At 40.7% G+C, this 17,876-nt stretch overlaps 1 protein-coding gene across 1 annotated transcript in view; it reads right to left on the bottom strand.

Moving 5' to 3' along the window:
- Nucleotides 1-13,303, bottom strand: part of LOC137375209 (SH2/SH3 adapter protein NCK1-like) — a 234,462-nt gene extending 221,159 nt beyond the window's left edge. The window contains exon 1 of the mRNA XM_068042019.1: nucleotides 13,145-13,303. The gene's annotated coding sequence lies outside the window, so the exon portion shown is untranslated. The remainder of the gene's footprint in view (nucleotides 1-13,144) is intronic.
- Between the last annotated feature and the right edge of the window lie 4,573 nt (nucleotides 13,304-17,876).

The raw sequence follows: 17,876 nt of genomic DNA, 5'->3' as shown, positions 1-17,876 counted from the left end.
ATTCACACATACACACACTCCAAAAAAACAGTAGTTAACCAGTTTAAAAGTAGTGTTTTTTTAAAAATTAGCTGTCTCTTAAGATTAAAATAGATAAGTAAGTTTTTGTGGATTATGTTTCTGGTGGATGAGGTATTCTAATGTGGAAATAGTCAACGGTCACTCGAAGTCTTCACATGGATTTGATGAAAATAGTGTTTCAGTAGATAGGCATTTAACTCTTCAGCTGCAGCAAGCATTAAATGTTCTTTGAATGATGATCACAGCAATACAAACGGTTTCTTGAAAAAGGCCTTTCTTCTTTATTCAGGGAATTGACTTGACTTTTAGCTCCTTGGAGAATTTCTACTGAGAGAGAATAAACAGCTTTCTCTTCAGTATGCTTTGCTGGAAAGTCTCCCCAAACTAACTGGCTTCACCTGGTTTCTACCAGTTTTACACACAGTTAAGTGGAAACGTTATACCATGTGAACTCTCTCTCCTGCTGTTGCCGAGGGTAACGAAAATGCAGCTGTGGCACACTGTGTCTCCAGAACTTTCTCTCCCTTAAAGGTGCACTGTTTTTAATAGAGTCTTAAAGGCACACATACTGTTTTTAATCCAAGGAGAAAAATAATTACAAATCCATGACACCTCCACCCTTGGCAAAATGAAATGCCATTCCTGAAATGCAATGCGAAAAAAAAAATAGAAACTGGGGAAAAAACTAACATTTTCTCACATTCAAGCACCATTCACTCTACTGCTAATTAATTTACAGCAATTTCTTAATCACCATCGTCATCCATTTAAGTTAACATGGTTAAATTCATGACAAAGTGTCAGCGATAACATTATTTTTCCCCAAAATATATACAATGTTCAAGAACAGCAATAAATTTTATCAAAACATTTTGACTTTAAATTTTTATCAAGGTTGTCCCATTCAGGCCTTGCAACCTTCCAAACATAGTCTCCCAGTTGTTTCATGCTTTCCTTCCAAGTGTCCCTATAGTCTATCACCTCAGCCAGGTGAACTGCACAGCTATGAACACTGGCCACTACTGGGTTCACTATGCTCTGAGAAGTTTCTCAAGTACCCCTTAGACTGTGTGGTATCACTTAATACTGAAAAACCCCATCCGGTATAACAAAAACTGACTTTGCCTTATCTTGGTGTGTCAAAGGAATTTGACAGTATCCCCCCCCCCCACCCCGCAATACATTTATCTCATTAAGACACTTGGTGCTGTCCACCCTGACCATACAGTCTTTTAAATGAGAAACTAGGTAGGAGTCTGCCTTCGTTGCCACAGTGACTTTTCTGCGGTCTATGCAAATTTGGGCTGACCCACCAGGTTTAGGCACCAAGACCACCGGCGAATTCCAGCTGCTCTGACTAAGCTCCACTATGTAAAATTAAAGCGCATGGGATTGGGGGTAGTGTATTGAGATGGATAGAAAATTGGTTGCCGGACAGGAAACAAAGAGTACGGATAAATGGGTCTTTTTCCGAATGGCAGTCTGTGACTAGTGGGGTACTGTAGGGATCGGTGCTAGGACCCCAGCTATTCACAATATACATTAATGATTTAGATGAGGGAACTAAATGCAATATCTCCAAATTTGCAGATGACACAAAACTGGGTGGGAGGGTGAGTTGTGAAGAGGATGCAAAGAGACTTCAAGTTGAGTGAATAGGCTAATGCATGGCAGATGCAGTATAATGTGGATAAATGTGAGGTTATCCACTTTGGTAGCGAAAACAGGAAGGCAGATTATCTTAATGGCCATAAACAGAGAGGGGAATATGCAACGAGACCTGGGTGTTCTCATACACCAGTCACTGAAGGTAAGCATGCAGGTGCAACAAGTGGTAAAAAAGGCAAATAGTATGTTGGCCTTCACAGCGAGAGGATTCAAGTACAGAAGCAGGGATGTCTTGCTGCAATTATACAGGGCCTTGGTGAGGCCACACCTGGAATAGTGCTTGCAGTTTTGGTCTCCTTATCTGAGGAAGGATGTTCTTGCTATAGAGGGAATGCAGCAAAGGTTTACCAGACTGATTCCTGGGATGGCAGGACTGGCATATGAGGAGAGATTGAGTCGGTTAGGATTATATTCGCTGGAGTTCAGAAGAGCGAGGGGGGATCTCATGGAAACCGATAAAATTCTAACAGGACTTGACAGGGCAGATGCAGGAAGGATGTTCCCAATGGTGGGGGAGTCCAGAACCAGGGGTCATAGTCTCAGGATACGGGGTAAACCTTTCAGGACTGAGACGAGGAGAAATTTCTTCACCCAGAGAGTGGTGAGCCTGTGGAATTCGCTACCACAGAAAGTAGTTGAGGCCAAAACATTGTATGTTTTCAAGGAGTTAGATATAGCTCTTGGGATCAAAGGGTATGGGGCAAAAGCAGAACAGGTTACTGAGTTGGATGATCAGAATGAATGGCAGAGCAGACTCGAAGGGCCGAATGGCCTACTCCTGCTCCTATTTTCTATGTTTAAGCTGCCCTCCAGCATGCTTTGGATCTCTGCTTTTACTTGGGCCTCTCTGTCTGGACCTAAGCAGCAAGGATTTTATTGTAAAGAAACGGTTTCCCCTATACCCACATCATGCGTGGCCAAGGTTGCACATCCCGGCTTATCCCTACAAGCTGTTTTAAATGTTGTGAAAAGCCTGGTTAGGTCTTCACATTGTCTTGCCTCTAATTGCAAAAGCATGTTGTCCAATTTTCCTAGCTATTCTGTATTCGCTAATCTGATAGTTGGAGGTTCAATCTGAGAATTTTCTAGGTCTCCGTCTGCATCATCCTCACTATCCTTTTCCTTCTCAACAGTCCCAATTACCTGTACTGGCTTATCTTCCTCCCTGTGATAATATTGCTTCAGCATTTTGATGTGACACAACCGGTTCTTCTTCCAGCGATCAGGGTGTCAATCAAGTAATCTACCTTACCCACTGTTTTGATCACTCTATATGAGCCACTGAACCGTGCTGTTAATAGTTCTCCCTGTAATGTAAAGGCCTGCTCGAGTCTGCAAATGACACCCGACCCCGACAGAAGCACATCTGACCCAAGACCAACCCAGACCGAGTCATTTAATTTTTTTCCTGCACCCAATCCAACCCGACCACTGGAATATAATCAACTTTATTGAACACGTTGTGCTCTACCTTGGATGGAATCGCTCACTGCAGACTAGTGCGGAGTCCAAATGCACATTTCTCGCCTTGACATCCTGGCTGTCACTGTGCCTGACCCAGGCCAACCCAAGCCCGAATGCCAGATCTGGAAGAGCGACCTGACCCGAACTGAACCCGACACATGTCATCGGGCTCGGGTCGGGTAGCCATGCTCTACTGTAACAGTAACATTACCAATATTTCATCCCCTGGTTGAAAATCACAGGCTTTTGCATTTTGGTCTTCCCATTTTTTCATATTGGCTTGGGATGCTTTAAGGAGTTCCTGAGCCACACCACAAGCTTTCATGAGCCTTTCCAGGAACACAGGTATATAGTCTAGTATCGAAGATGCATTCTTTTGTTCCAAGAGTGTCTTTTATGAGTTTTAGAGGACCTCTTACTTCATGTCCGTAAACCAGTTCGAAAGGACTGAAGCCTGTAGACTCATTCGGTGAGTCTCTGGTGGCAAATAGAAGAACGTCTAGTCCTTTATCCCAGTCATGCGGATATTCATGACAGTATGTTCTAATCATTGTTTTGAGAGTTTGGTGGTATCTCTCTGAAGCTCCCTGTGACTGTGGGTGATATGCTGAAGATTTCAACTGTCTAAACCCCAAATTGCCCATGACTTCTTGAAATATCTTAGATATGAAATTAGAACCTTGATCCAATTGAACTTCAAGTGGGAACCCATATCTCGTAAAGAATTGGGTTAACTTTTCTACTACTATTTTAGCAGTAATTTTCCTCAAAGGAATGGCCTCTGAAATCAAGTAGCTATATCCATGATAGTAAGTATTGATATGGCTTCTGTATTTGGCAAGGGTCCTATACAGTCTACCAAAATGGTTCATCAATCGGTGGCGTGGGAATTAGTGGTGCCGGTTTTATGGCAGGTTGTGGTTTTCCCACCATTTAACATGTATGGCATGCCCTACAAAATTGTCTCACATCCTTTGTAAGACCTGGCCAGTAATAATGTTGGCTTATACGTGATGTGGTCTTCCGAATTCCCACATGTCCTGTAAAAAGAATGTCATGTCATAATCCCTGGTGATATTTAGGTGGTAGCACTATCTGTTCAACAACTGTCCAGTCATCGTCCACAGGTCTATGAGGCGGTCTCCATTTCTTCCTCAAAACCCCATTTGCCATATAATAGCCTTCTGGAACTCCTTTCACCTCAGCTTTTGTCAGAGCCATCTGTGCTATTCGGTATACCTCTGAATCAGCTTGCTGTGCTGCAATGATATAAGATCTGTTAAACATCTCATCTGGATTATCTAAATCCGCAAATAAGGTTTCAGACACTTGGCTGTTTATGGTGCCACTTTTACCTTCGACAATGGATCCTATTTAGCCATTGCTCGGATGACTAAACACCTAGGAAATATTCCCAGAACTTGTTCCTTTAATTGCTCCGTTTCCTTAATTTCACTTGGTTCCTCTGTAATTATAGTAGAAACTGATATTTTTGATCCGGCCAAATAATTTCCTAGTCGAAAATCAATTCCCTCTACTGGCAAACTGTGGACAATTCCTACAGTTACAATCGCAAATATTCAGTCACTCTCTAGGCGTATTTTATATAAAGGTACAGGTACTCCCCACCAATTCCATTAACTAAAACTTTAGCGTTGAAGGTGCTCTCTGGTGGAAAAGTCATATCTTTCCCCAGCAAGAGTGTTTGGGTTGTTCCTGTATCCTTGTGTATAATGATAGGTCTTCCTGCCACACTGACAGGATATGGAGTTACTTTCCTCTTTGACAAAAATTCATTACAACTTTCGGGTATCTTATTCTTAACCTCTACACTCATTTTAATTTTTGTATCTGGTTTTACAGCTGCCATTAAATCTACAGCCTGGTTTGCTATACTCTCAGTCAGAGTCTTTTCCTCTGCATTAGCTTTGCATACCCCAACAAGTCCTATGGGTTTACCTTGTAATTTCTAACATTCTGAAAGAAGATGACCGATTTTGTAGCAATGACAACACTTTGGCTTGTGACCCTCATTTCTACCCTCAGCACCTTCCTTTCTGGCCTGAGGTGGTGATCCTGGGGCATTGCCAGCTGTTCCTTCTTGGCCCGGCTACTTGTCTTCCTTTCACTATCCCACTTTCTATCCTGCTCAGGCTTATGGGGGTGATGGACAAAAGGTTTTGGTTTATTCACAAGCTCAAAATCATCAGCTATTTCCACTGCTTGCCTAGCTTTTAAAACTTTCAGGTTACCTACATGAGTTCTCACGACTGAAGGAATGGAATTTTTAAACTCTTCCAAGAGAATCAATTCTCGAAGGTTCTCATATGTTGTTTCCATCTTTAATGCCCGCATCCAACAGTCAAAATTAATTTGCTTCACCCTATCAAATTCTCCATATGTCTGCCCAGCCAATCTCCGTAAGTTCCGAAACTTCTGACGGTAAGCTTCAGGGACTAACTTATATGCAGCCTTTTTTGCCATCTCAATCTGCAGAAGCCTCTTCAGGAAGCATGGCATAAACTTCACAAGCTCTGCCTAGCAACCTGCTTTGCATAAGCAGTGTCCAGCTTTCCTTCAGCCATTTTATCAGTTTGGCTATTTTTTCAAAAGATATGAAAAATGCCTTTACGTCCCTTTCCTCTAACTTAGGAAGAGCTTGTATAAATTTAAATAGCTTTTCGCTGGGTCCTGAGCTGAATTCAGATTCTTCCTGACAAGAATTTTCCCTGGATTCCCTTCCATCTCTTAATTTAAATTCCCTCTCTTCTCTTTCACTTTTTCTCTGAAATGCTTCCTCTTTCCCCCTTTCCTCTTTTTCCAATTCAAGTTTTCTTATTGCTATTGCTTTTTTTTTTCCTGTTGAAGCTCCAGTTTTTTCATATTTAACTGAATTTTGGCTAACATCATGGCATCATTCTCTGACTTACTACCTTCTTGTTCCTTGTCTTCTTCTTCTAATTCCAGATGTTGGGCTATTAAGTCAATTATCACTTTTTTGGCACCCGAGTTCAATTCTAACCCCAATTGCTGCCTATTTTATTAGTTTATTCTTAAAGTTATCAACTCACTGAGGGAAACATTCTCCTTTCCCAAAAATCCTGCTGCAACTGCTAATGCCATTCCGATGGTATAGACTGTACCTTATTACACAAGAAACCTGGTTCTTTATTTTTTGGTAATTGGTATTAGATTTGGATTCCAACAATTGAGTTTCCAATTAATATGATGCCAGGCGCATGACAGTAATGTAATCCCAGAGGCGAGTAATTAATATGATTCCAAACGCGAGTCCCCCCAATTAATCGGATTCTGATCCCCGAACGAGCTGCCTAATTAAATATTTCCGACCGCAGTGGGAGCACGCACTGCCAATTCAGTCCGATCATTCCATAGGTCGCTTTCATACCCAGTCGGAAAACAGTACAAATTAAACACTCTAGTAACGCCAGAATGAAACAGACCAAACCAGTTATCTGTAGACAACAACAAATTAACTATTTATTAAAAAACTAAATCTTAAACACTAAGATAAACCTATGTCTAAAGACCTTATAACTTCTTATTTTAATCTAACTCCCCCAGTCACACACACACACTCAAAAATAATAGTAGTTAACCCATTTTAAAAGTAGTGTTTTTAAAAAATTAGCTGTCTCTTAAGATTAAAATAGATAAGTAAGTTTTTGTGGATTACGTTCCTGCTGGATGAGGTATTCGAATGTGGAAATAGTCAAAGGTCACTCGAAGTCTTCATGTGGATTTGATGAAAACAGTCCTTCAGTAGACAGGTATTCAACACTTCAGCTACAGCAAACATATGAACAATTCTTTCAATGATGAGCACAGCAATACAAATGGCTCCCTCAGGGAATTAACTTGGCTTGTAACTCCTTGTAGAATTCCAACTGAGAGAATAAACAGCTCCTTTCTCTTCAGTACGCCTCACTGGAAAGTCTCTCCAAACTAACTGGGTCAGCCAGTTTCTGCCGGTTTTACACACAGTTAAGTGGAAACATGATACCATATGACCTCGGTCTCCTGCTACTGGCCAGAGTAACAAAAACGCAGCTGTGGCACACTGTGTCTCCAGAACTTTCTCTCCCTTAAAGGTGCACTGTTTTTAATCCAAGGAGAAAAATAATTACAAGTTCGTGACAAAATCCAACGAGCCCCTTAAAAATTCAACACTATACTCACTGGGCGAGAACAGGATTTTGCTCAACAGTGATGTGTTCTAATCTCTCATTACATTACCACAACCCACCACCAACAATTTAATTCGCACACTACCTAGACTCTCACAAAGAAAAGCCATGTCGTCAAAATATCAGAAGGTTGCCAGCAGAATCTTCCAACACCAGCAGAGAAGGAAGAAAACTGGAACTGGAGAGTAGCAAAAAGTTGCAGTCAACATTTCTTGCTTCAATAAGTGTAAAATAAAATTAAAACAGTATTAAACTGCAGCAACATTAAAGGAGATCTCATTCTCGTTAAAAGACTGTCATCCTATGCGGAGACACAAATTGTTAACAGGACATGTGGCACAGTCAAGCCTGATGGCATTACAATAGCAGCTTTTACATTATCTGCATGACTGCTTCCGGCTGCTTTCCTCAAATCTGACCACATAGTGTGTGTGCACACAAAGACAAGGTGATAACATCTATATGCTCAAAAGGCATACTCAAGTGTTCTCAGAGTAGTTATATCGCAACACAGAAATACAAGATACTGTCCTGAATTCACTGAGAAAATAGGTTGTTTGCATAAAAGAGCACATCTTGCATTTAAAAAAGTGAACACCATTTAATCAGTCAGCTCATGCACTGATCTGCTCTTTCCTGTAATTCAATAGAACTGTAATATTGGATCATGTATGTACTATTAGTAAACATACCTTTCAGGAAGTATGGAATATTACTTGGAAATTTAAATTAGGTTCTAACAATGAGAGATACTAGGTGTTTCCTCTTACCTTCTAACATCTATTAAATAGGGGAGGCGGTGGTGTAGTGGTATTGTCACGGGACTAGTAACCCAGAGACCCAGGGTATTGCTCTGGGGACATGGGTTCAAATCCCACCACAGCAGAAGGTGGGATTTGAATTCAATTAATAATCTGGAATTAAAAAGCTAGTCTAATGATGGCCGTGAAACCATTGTCGATTGTTGTAAAGACCCATCTGGTTCACTAATGTCCTTTAGAAAAGGAAATCTGCTGTTCTTACCTGGTCTGGCCTACATGTGACTCCAGACCCACAGCAATGTGGTTGACTCTTACATGCCCTCTGAAATGGTGTAGCAAGCCACTCAGTTGTATCTAACTGCTACAAAGTCAACAGCACTGTGGGTGTATCTACCCCACATGGACTGCGGTGGTTCAAGAAGGCAGCTCACCACCACCTTCTCAAGGGCAATTAGGGATGGGCAATAAATGCTGGCCTGGCCAGCGACACCCACATCCCATGAATGAATAAAAAAAAAATTATACAAAGCAACCTGTCACTGAAGTCAACCACTTTCTGCTCATTTAACAAAATGTCATGTTGACCTTTTTTGAGATATGTACGGACACTTGTGTTCCTTTTATTATTCCAATTGGACTACAATTTGCACTACAATTTTGCTGATACGTGCATGTTAGTTATATGTATAACCCCACTGAGAATACAAAATAGCTGAGACACAGCTCATACTTTAATCAGAGACTCATGCTTGCAATCGCCATCACTGGACAAGCACAAACGGCTCTTCCCGAAATGCTACATGACTAAAACACAACCAAACACCTTCTTAATCACTCTCCCTTATGGTAAAGAATTGTCCCCAAAAGCTATTGGAGAGAAAGCAAACCAGTAAATAAAAAAACAGTAGCCATCAGAGGCAGTGAAGCTTTTTGGATGGGATGCTAACTGTCCATAACCAACAATGTGACAGGATCACAATGAAAATGGGTCCCAGCATTTGGTGTTGGGTCGGCCATTTTCTGTCAGTCTGTGGGCAGACTGACATCTCAGCTCTCCCGTACAGGCCAGCAATGCACTTTTGGCATAGACAGGATACTAGATACACTGAAAAAAAAACATAAATGTGTCTGAAAGAACTGTGCACGCACAAGATTCCCATTATCTCAAAGTCAATTACAGCATTAACAGAAGAATTAATTAAATTGGTCAGACAGATGAACTAAATGTGGGTGAACAGCTTGGGAGTAGTGATCAGAATATGATATAGTTTAAGATCCAATTAGAAAGGGAAAAAAGTACAAATACTAGGACACCAAATTGAATTATGGCAGAGTTTTGAAAGATAAGGAGCAAGCTAGTTGAGGTAAGGTTGAAGGAGAAACTAATACATCAGACTGTGGGTCAATTTTTTTTAAATAATAGACTACAAAAGGTACTGAATAAGTATATTCCAGTTAGACAGAAACTACTTGTAGTTTTAGGATGCCATTGTTAGAGGTTATAAAACAGGTAAAATTGAAGAGAGCGTATGAGTATCAAAGATAATAACGAAAGAAAACTAAAGAGAATAGAAAAGAGGTTATGAATGGTATAAGGAAACACAGTATGAGGCAAAAAGTTCAAAACTATCAAAAGGAATAAAGTATTTTACAACGATATCAATAAAAGCAAGTTGGGGCCTTTGAGAGGAAAGGAGGATCCATTTTCAGAGGATAATCAAAAAAATTACAGGTGTAATTAGTAAGTACTTCCCATCAGTCTCCACTAAAGAGAATATTGGACAGAAGAATCTGGAAGTAACTGAGAACAAGATGAGCAATGTTTTGATGGATAAAATAAAATTAGAAAAGCAGGTCAAGCCAAGAGAAGACAATGACAGGATACGTTCTAGAATCCTGAAAGAGAAAATTGCAGAAGGCCAAGAAATTATTTTTCAGAGCTTTGAGTATGGATAAGTACCAGAGGACTGCAGAGTGTCCAAAGTAGGTCCCATTTTTAAAAAGGGAGATAGAGCTAATGTAGGTAATTACAGGCCAGTTAGTTTAACATCCTGTAGCAGGGAAAATTTGACAGTCTTAATGATAATAATTGAAGAAATTACCAAGTTTCTAAATGAGAAAATAATTAAAAGCAGTCAGCACAAATTTCAGAAGGGATGATCATGCTTAACAAACCTCTCAGAATTCTTTGTGGAAGAAACAGATATGGTAAATAGGGGAAATGCAAGGGATGTAGTGCACACAAACTTTAGGAAAGCCTTTGATAAGATACCACATGGGAGATTGCGAAAGCAGATTCAGAATACAAAATTAGGGGAAGGATAGTAAACTAGATTTAGAAAAATGGTTCAGAAGAGAGGAAACAGAAAAGAGCATTTTTGCCACAGTGGTTGGAAGTGGGTGGTGATGTCCCTTGGGGTTCAGTTCTGTGGCCATATTTCTTCACCGTACATATTAATGATTTGGATATAGGCCTAGAGGGAGAGGTGTCAAAATTAGCTGATGATACCAAAACTGGGGGGGGGGGGGGTTATAGTTAATTCTTTAAAAGACCAAAAGGAAACTACAAACGGATGAGAATTGGGTTAAACATGTTGGTTAAAGAAAAATTATGTTTTGAATGGAAACATACTCAGTTCTGTGGAAGGTCATAGAGTGATACAGCACTGAAACAGGCCCTTCAGCCCACCAAGTCTGTGCCAACCATCAACCACCCATTTATACTAATCCTACATTAATCGCATATTCCCTACCACATCCCCACAATTCTCCTACCACTTACCTACACTAGGGGCAATTTACAATGGCCAATTTACCTATCAACCTGCAAGTCTTTGGCGGTGGGAGGAAACCCACACAGTCACAGGGAGAACTTGCAAACTCCGCACAGGCAATACCCAGAACTGAACCCGGGTCGCTGGAGCTGTGAGGCTATGGTGCTAACCACTGCACCACTGTGCCACACAAAGTGAGACTTTGAGATACAGGTTCAAAATAACATTAAAGGGAGCACCCAGGTTGTTTGGGTTAAGAGAACTTTAGGTTTTATCTCAACAAGTGTAGGAGTATAATTAGATTTAGAACAAAGCAGGAGAAAATTCTTCACAGTTGTGAGGCCATGGAATTCACTTTCAGGGTTAGTGGTTGCAGCAGGAAGTATGTTAACATTTATGGTTAAATGGAATAGATGGATGAAGGCGAAGGCATTGAAATGATATGCGAACAACATGTGATGGAATACCCTTCACCTACCTGGATGACTGCAGCTCCATCAACATTCAAGAAGCTCAATACCATTCCAAGACAAAGCAGCCTGCTTGATCTGCATCCCATTCACCATCTTAAACATTCACTCCCTCCACCAGCACACAGCGGCTGTAGTGTGTACCATCTGCAAGATACTCTGCAGCAACTCACCAAGACTCCTTCGACAGCTCCTTCCAAACATGCAACCTCCACCATCCAGAAGGACAAGGGCGGCAGGCACGCGGGAGCACCACTGCCTGCAAGCACCCTGACTTGGAATTATATCGCCATTCCTTCACTGTCACTGGGTCAAAATCATGGAACTCCATCCCTCATAGCACTATGGGTGTACCTACGTCACATGGACTGCAGCATTTCAAAGCAGCAAGTCTCCACCACCTTCTCAAAAGCAGTTAGGGATGGGCAATAAATGATGCCCTCACTGGCAAGTCACATCCCAAGAATTTTTTAAAAATGATTTAGAACTATTTGCTCTTGCGGATGGTAAATGCCTACATTGGCTGGCTGGGCCAGATGGCTTGATTGCAGGCTTTAATTTTCTAAATATAGCAGTAACATGAACATATGGATTTGACTGAAGATTTCATAAAGTCCCAGATCTATTAATAGATTAAAAATCTGGAAACACATCAAGGGACTCAGATGGTTCACAAGAGCCATAAGGGAAAATGTATTGACGCAGATTTCCAACATGAAAGAAAGGAATTGCATTTATATAGTGTCTTTCAGCTAATTGAGTACCTTTCAAGTGTATTTATTGTTGTTCTGAAGGAAACGGGGTGAAGAGTCTGAACAAATATTTGGAAAGGTAAAGCTCTTACAAGATGCTTGACGCTAGAATTAAGCGATATTACTAATAAAGCAAACACCATCCATAACTAAGTGCATTTGAATTGAAGGCAATCAGAACGAGGAACAAGTAATAGAGGCACCAGAAAAACCCATGCCGATTCTCAGCTATCAGCCAGAGAAAATTAAAAGGGAGTGTATAGAGTTTCTGCCAGTACTGTTGACAAACAAACTTTAAATATTCGATCGATCGATACAGATCGATCGTCAGAATCAGTAAGCCGCTTGATCGCCTTTTGGACAAGATCGATTTCCCTTCCACAACTTTTTTTTTTAAAGTCCCTAAGAAATGTTTTCAAAGCAGCTCCATCGCCGATCATTTCATCATTCCACTCTGAAGCCAAAACTCTCAATTCAGTAAAATAATATTCATATTCTAAGAAGGGAGCGTGTGTTTTTTTTGCAGATGTTGAAGTTTTCGAAAAATAAAACAATGTTAGATTAAAGTCAGGAGAACAAAAGATTCGCGTTGAATGCGATACAATCCTAGTGGAGTTGGTGCATGGACTTAGTTTGAACATCGAGAAGGATAACCTGGTGAAAAGCAGTCTACACCGACCAGGCATCGAGAAAGAAAAAGTTTTTTTTTGTTTTTGCTGCGCCCAGCATTCACTGTCTTTACTTATGTAAACTTTCTCCCTCTGTAAATGGTTAAAACATCCAGGGAGGGATGGCTGGATGGATGTGTACAAAATAGGACGTAATCCATCCCCGCCCCCAACCAAAATAAACCCCTACCCCTCCGAGCCCCCGTCTCCAGCCGGGCTTTCCCCTCAATCTCCCCCTCCCGCCAACAGCCGATCACAGGCCGATCGTGGTGACTAAGTACAGCGATTGTTCTTCACTTCCATTCACTCATTACATCCCGCATTTAAAATATATATATTCGACAAAAAGGGGACTTACCTGAGCAATAAACTACAGTCCTGAGAAGTTGGTGCTAACCCCAACAGAATTGTATGCACTGGCGCTCAATCCAATAATAGTGTTTTTTTCCCCTCTCTCCAGTTAAAACTCTCCAAACGCCACCCTGAGCCGTGCGAAAAGTCTCACTGCGCATGGAAGCTTTTTGGACACCGAATTTTACTCAGGGAAGTCCCGCCTTCGCACCGCTTTGATTGGTTTGTTTCACCCTTTTGGCTTTTCTTATTGGCTGCGTTTAGGTGTCGATCAAAGGTGATCCGGTCTCCCTTGGGCTCTCAGCCTGCTACAATTGTAACAAAGTGCCGGCTACAATGGATCAGCCTGGGGCATCATCTGCTGGCTTAGCTCTCTTACCTCTCTGCGCAAATTTACTCCCGTTTGTTTATGGATTTCCTTCTTGTTGATTCTCCCTTTTTAATTTTTTGGAGGTTGGATGGGGAAAGTTGTAACTTTGCAGTGACGTCATTGTGATAGTCATCCGCAATCGCGGAAGGCAAAAAAAGAGAAAATACAGTGCGTGACATTGTCCAGTAACATTGTTACAAAAAAGAGGAAAATCCTTCTCTATCATCATACAATGGATTATTAAGACATTCAGTGTACTTGTAGTATTTGTTCTGTTTCCTGATTAAAGGGAAATAGGCATTTCCTTTGTTTCATAATTTGGAGAACATTTGGCACAATGGTTATCTTAAATGTTTGTAAAGTAAGTTTACTCTTGATGATAAATATTTACTTTTAATTGCAAAATAATTTGCAACCATATATTGTACTATAGAAAAGCAGTTTCTGTCTTAATTGCCGTGTTTCCTGCATAGTTCATCAACACGACTGAAATTGCTTTGAAACCGTTTTTCAGCGCATTAGCGGGGTGATAGCGCTATTGGTTCAAGAATGGGTCTCTGATGTAATGAAAGATCAGTGTGACAACACCTTGAATATGGATCAGTAAGTTTCTCACTAAATGGGCTGCATAGCAATTAATTGCTTGTATAAAATGAATGTTTTCTTCTATTGATGTGTCTTATGTTTGTTTACCAAAAATCGTTTCACATTTTAACAGGTATTATCGTAGCTTTATTATTTTCTCAAAAGGGACCACATAACGCTAACATAATCTGTTGATCTGGAAAGTACACTAATCATGCAAATGCCCAAAGGTAAAGAGTGGGGCCGAATATTTTCCATTTGACATGAATTAAGCCATAGTGTGTCATTCGTGTGGCAAATGAAAAATAAATTAACGAACCTTTGTTTTAGGTAACAACAAAGGTAATGTCCAACTCTTTAAAGAAATTATGAAGGGAAAAAAATCACTAAAGCTATTCATTAATTAGAAATCGATTTTTGATGCGTCATTTACTTTGCAGAAGGCACAAGCTGATTGTTTTTTTTATGCTATCGATATATCCACTGTCACGTTGTTCCATGAGCGAATCAATGCAACCGCTTGAGGTATTTTGTCTGTTTCCTGTCCTGCTGCGCACATGTGTGTAAGGCAATTTCTCGCTGGCCTCTGGGGGATCCTTGCAAATGGCACTGAAGCTGCTCACTTATTCAGAGGCTGGAGATTGGCATATTCGTTCCAATTCTGCAACGGTTTGGAAAATGACACCTTAATTGTTGTCTAAAGCCCCTTGGGTTTACGAATTTCCAGCTTGCAAACTGAAAATTGCCGACGACACACTTAACTGTATCCAGCATAAACCGTATTTCGGACGTGTATGGTTTGATAAGGCACTGTACTGTAACACATTGACTGCAACAATGTTTCGAGAGCGCTGCTTTATAAACATGTGCTTGTTTTGAAGTTAAAACAACGACTCGCCGCTAATTCAAGCAGTTATCTCACCGTCGATCCCTCTTTAATCTTTTGTAGCTGGAAGATAAACTTCGCAGTTCAAGAAATACGACAGGGATTTCATTATGGATTGATTTATCGATCATTAACAATTATTAACAATTATGTTAGCTAAATAGTATAACAAGAAATGAGTGGAAGGGATTTAAATCAATAAATTGCTGCAATACTTGAACAATTTCGAGTTTAGGAATTAATAATGTTTAAAATAAATATGGGAAGTTACTCTTTCGTCACACCTACCCAACATCTGAGTTCACCAAAGTGCCTTGTGAGTCGGATTATGTGCAATCGCTGCCGACCCGCACCCCTCTCCAACCCCCGCCCCACACTGCTTGTTCTGTATTAGTGGTGCCCTCCTTCCGGGAGTGGGGACGACACTGGTATTCGTCCCATTGGCACTGAACCACTCCATCGATCCGGATGAAACCGTCCATCTGATTGGTCTGGATATAATATTTGCATAAAACCAACTGGCTAAGTGAAGAGCATTTGATAAAATGTATCACGTTTGTTGAGCAATCGATTTCACTGTGTGGTTCTAATTTTAGATACACAAAAATCTGAAGAATGTTTAGAAAGGTGTTTCAATTTTGTTTTTTGCCGCACGCTGAATACCCAGTTAAGAAAATGGAACCTAAACGCTAAGTTTACTGCTGTTGGAACCAGAACGATTCATTGCGGTTCAGCCAGTCATCCCACCCTGAATACATTTAAAACATCTTCAGCGCAAGGAAAATAAGTTTCGTATTTCAAGAAATGCGGCAACTATTTTATCACATTATGTAATACTGTTGACCTATAATTTACAGTGTTAAAACCCTTAACCATCAGAGCAGTATTTCAGACGACTGTTGTAAAGAGCCTCTAGCAGCCAGGCATCAATCAAATTTACAGCTCCAATCACTGCAGGGTGAGAAACACATCATCAGTATATAGGAAATTAATTCTGAGTCTAACAGCAAAGGTAATTGGGCTCAAAGTTGCTGAATTGTTATTTTTAATCCAATTCCCTTAGTTTCAACTGTAGTCTATTTTTGTGAATGCAACGTACAATCCTGTTTCATTTCTTGTGTTCACCTACCTATTACACCAGCCAGATGCAGTGATCCATCTCCCCCACCACCCCTTCACAACACCCAAATCCCCACCCCCAACCTCACCACTCACTTCTAGGAAGTTGACCCAGACCACCACTGCTCATGTGGTTACTGTTTTCTTTCAGGCCCTGAATTTGGAAGGTTTCATACTTTGTGACAAAATATGGATTAAAATCTTTATCCCTGCTCTGCGCCTCACTACAGGAAATTACATTTAGTCTATCTGTCATGTTAACGCTATCTGCGTGTTTTGTCTGCCCTGATGTCGCCAGCGAAATGTTGAATAGCGTTCTTTATAAGAGGCCGAGAAAGATCGGAACAGGAGTAGGCCATTCAGTCCCTCGAACCTCTTCCACCACTCATTTAGACTAATCTGTGCCTCAATTCCATTTGCCCGCCTTTAATCATATCCATTGACACCCTTACCCAATAAAAAGGTCAATCTCACTCTTCAAAATTTCAGATGCCCGCAGCATCCACCGCCTTTTGGGCGGAGAGTTCAAGATTTCTACTACTCTCTGTGTAAAAAAAAAACTGCTTTCTGATTTCACTCCTAGCTCTAATGATAACATTGATGCCTTCTTGTTCTCAATTCTCCCATCAGAGGAAATCCCTTCTTTGTATCTACTCGTTGGAATCCCTTAATCATTTTAAATACCTTGATTAGATCACTTCCGACCTTTCATACTCAAGCCAAGTTTATCAAACATGTCCTCAGAATTTACCACTTTAAGCCGTGCTCTAATTCTGGTGAATCTGTGCTGTACCCTTCCAAGGCCAATATATTCTTCCTGAAATCTAAATGCTATATTCCAGGTGACATCTTGTGCTTTCCATTCCAACATCAATTAGAAATATTGAAATCAGTTCTAGACTTACAAATGGGACATTTTCCTTGTTAAAGATAAAGTTCCGATATCAGGATTACTTCCTGGCTTATTTTATTCTTGAACACCATCCAGAATGGTTATCATTTTGGTTATCTTCCCAGCAATGACCGAAATCTTGAATTTAGCAACATCACAGAGACAGGTAGCTGCCATGTATAATTAAGGTATGTAGGTGACTGACTACTAATTCCATAAATAATTGGAGGTGTCCATCATATGTTCCCTGGTGGTCTTGTTCAAAAAAGAGTATCGTTAATTGGTTCTGAAATGCTCGATTGCTGACCGTGCATGAATCATTCTTTGTGTAGTTTCTCACTAGGTGGAAACTGCTTATAAAGACTGCGAGAGGATACCTTATTGAACGATGAGGAATCTTGGAAAATAAAGCTGGAAATTAAAATTAGGCTCAGTACACTTAATTCTAACTCAGGGAGTATTGAACCCCTTTGTGACACCTGCGTTCTCCATTTGAGAATCTTGAAACGTATCGAAAGCAATGCTGGACCAGGAACCCAATAGCACAACATTATACCTTACACGGAGAGGGCGCTGGCAAGCAGCTGTGGTCGAGTGGAAGATACTTTTGCTTCCTTTGTGTGAGGGCAGACTTAACAAGGATTGGGTTAATATAGCATCACGTACTTAACATCCATTTAAGAAAAACTGCAAAAGTTTTCTGTATGCTGAATTGTAGTTCTAATTGATTAGATTCGGTGCTTGTACATTCCAGCTGTATGGATTTGTACTACGTGTTTGATTATACACATTGTTCCGTGGCCAAGGTGTTTGTTCTTGCGACTACTTGCGGCAGCGTGTGCTGAGCTGGTGGTGCCTTAAGCTTTACAAAGATCCCCCACCGGGCT

The sequence above is a fragment of the Heterodontus francisci genome, chromosome 11, assembly GCF_036365525.1.
Source record: "Heterodontus francisci isolate sHetFra1 chromosome 11, sHetFra1.hap1, whole genome shotgun sequence".
Classification (NCBI taxonomy): Eukaryota; Metazoa; Chordata; class Chondrichthyes; order Heterodontiformes; family Heterodontidae; genus Heterodontus; species Heterodontus francisci.
Note: the sequence above shows the minus strand (reverse complement) of the source record. Positions and strands in the feature narration are given on the sequence as shown.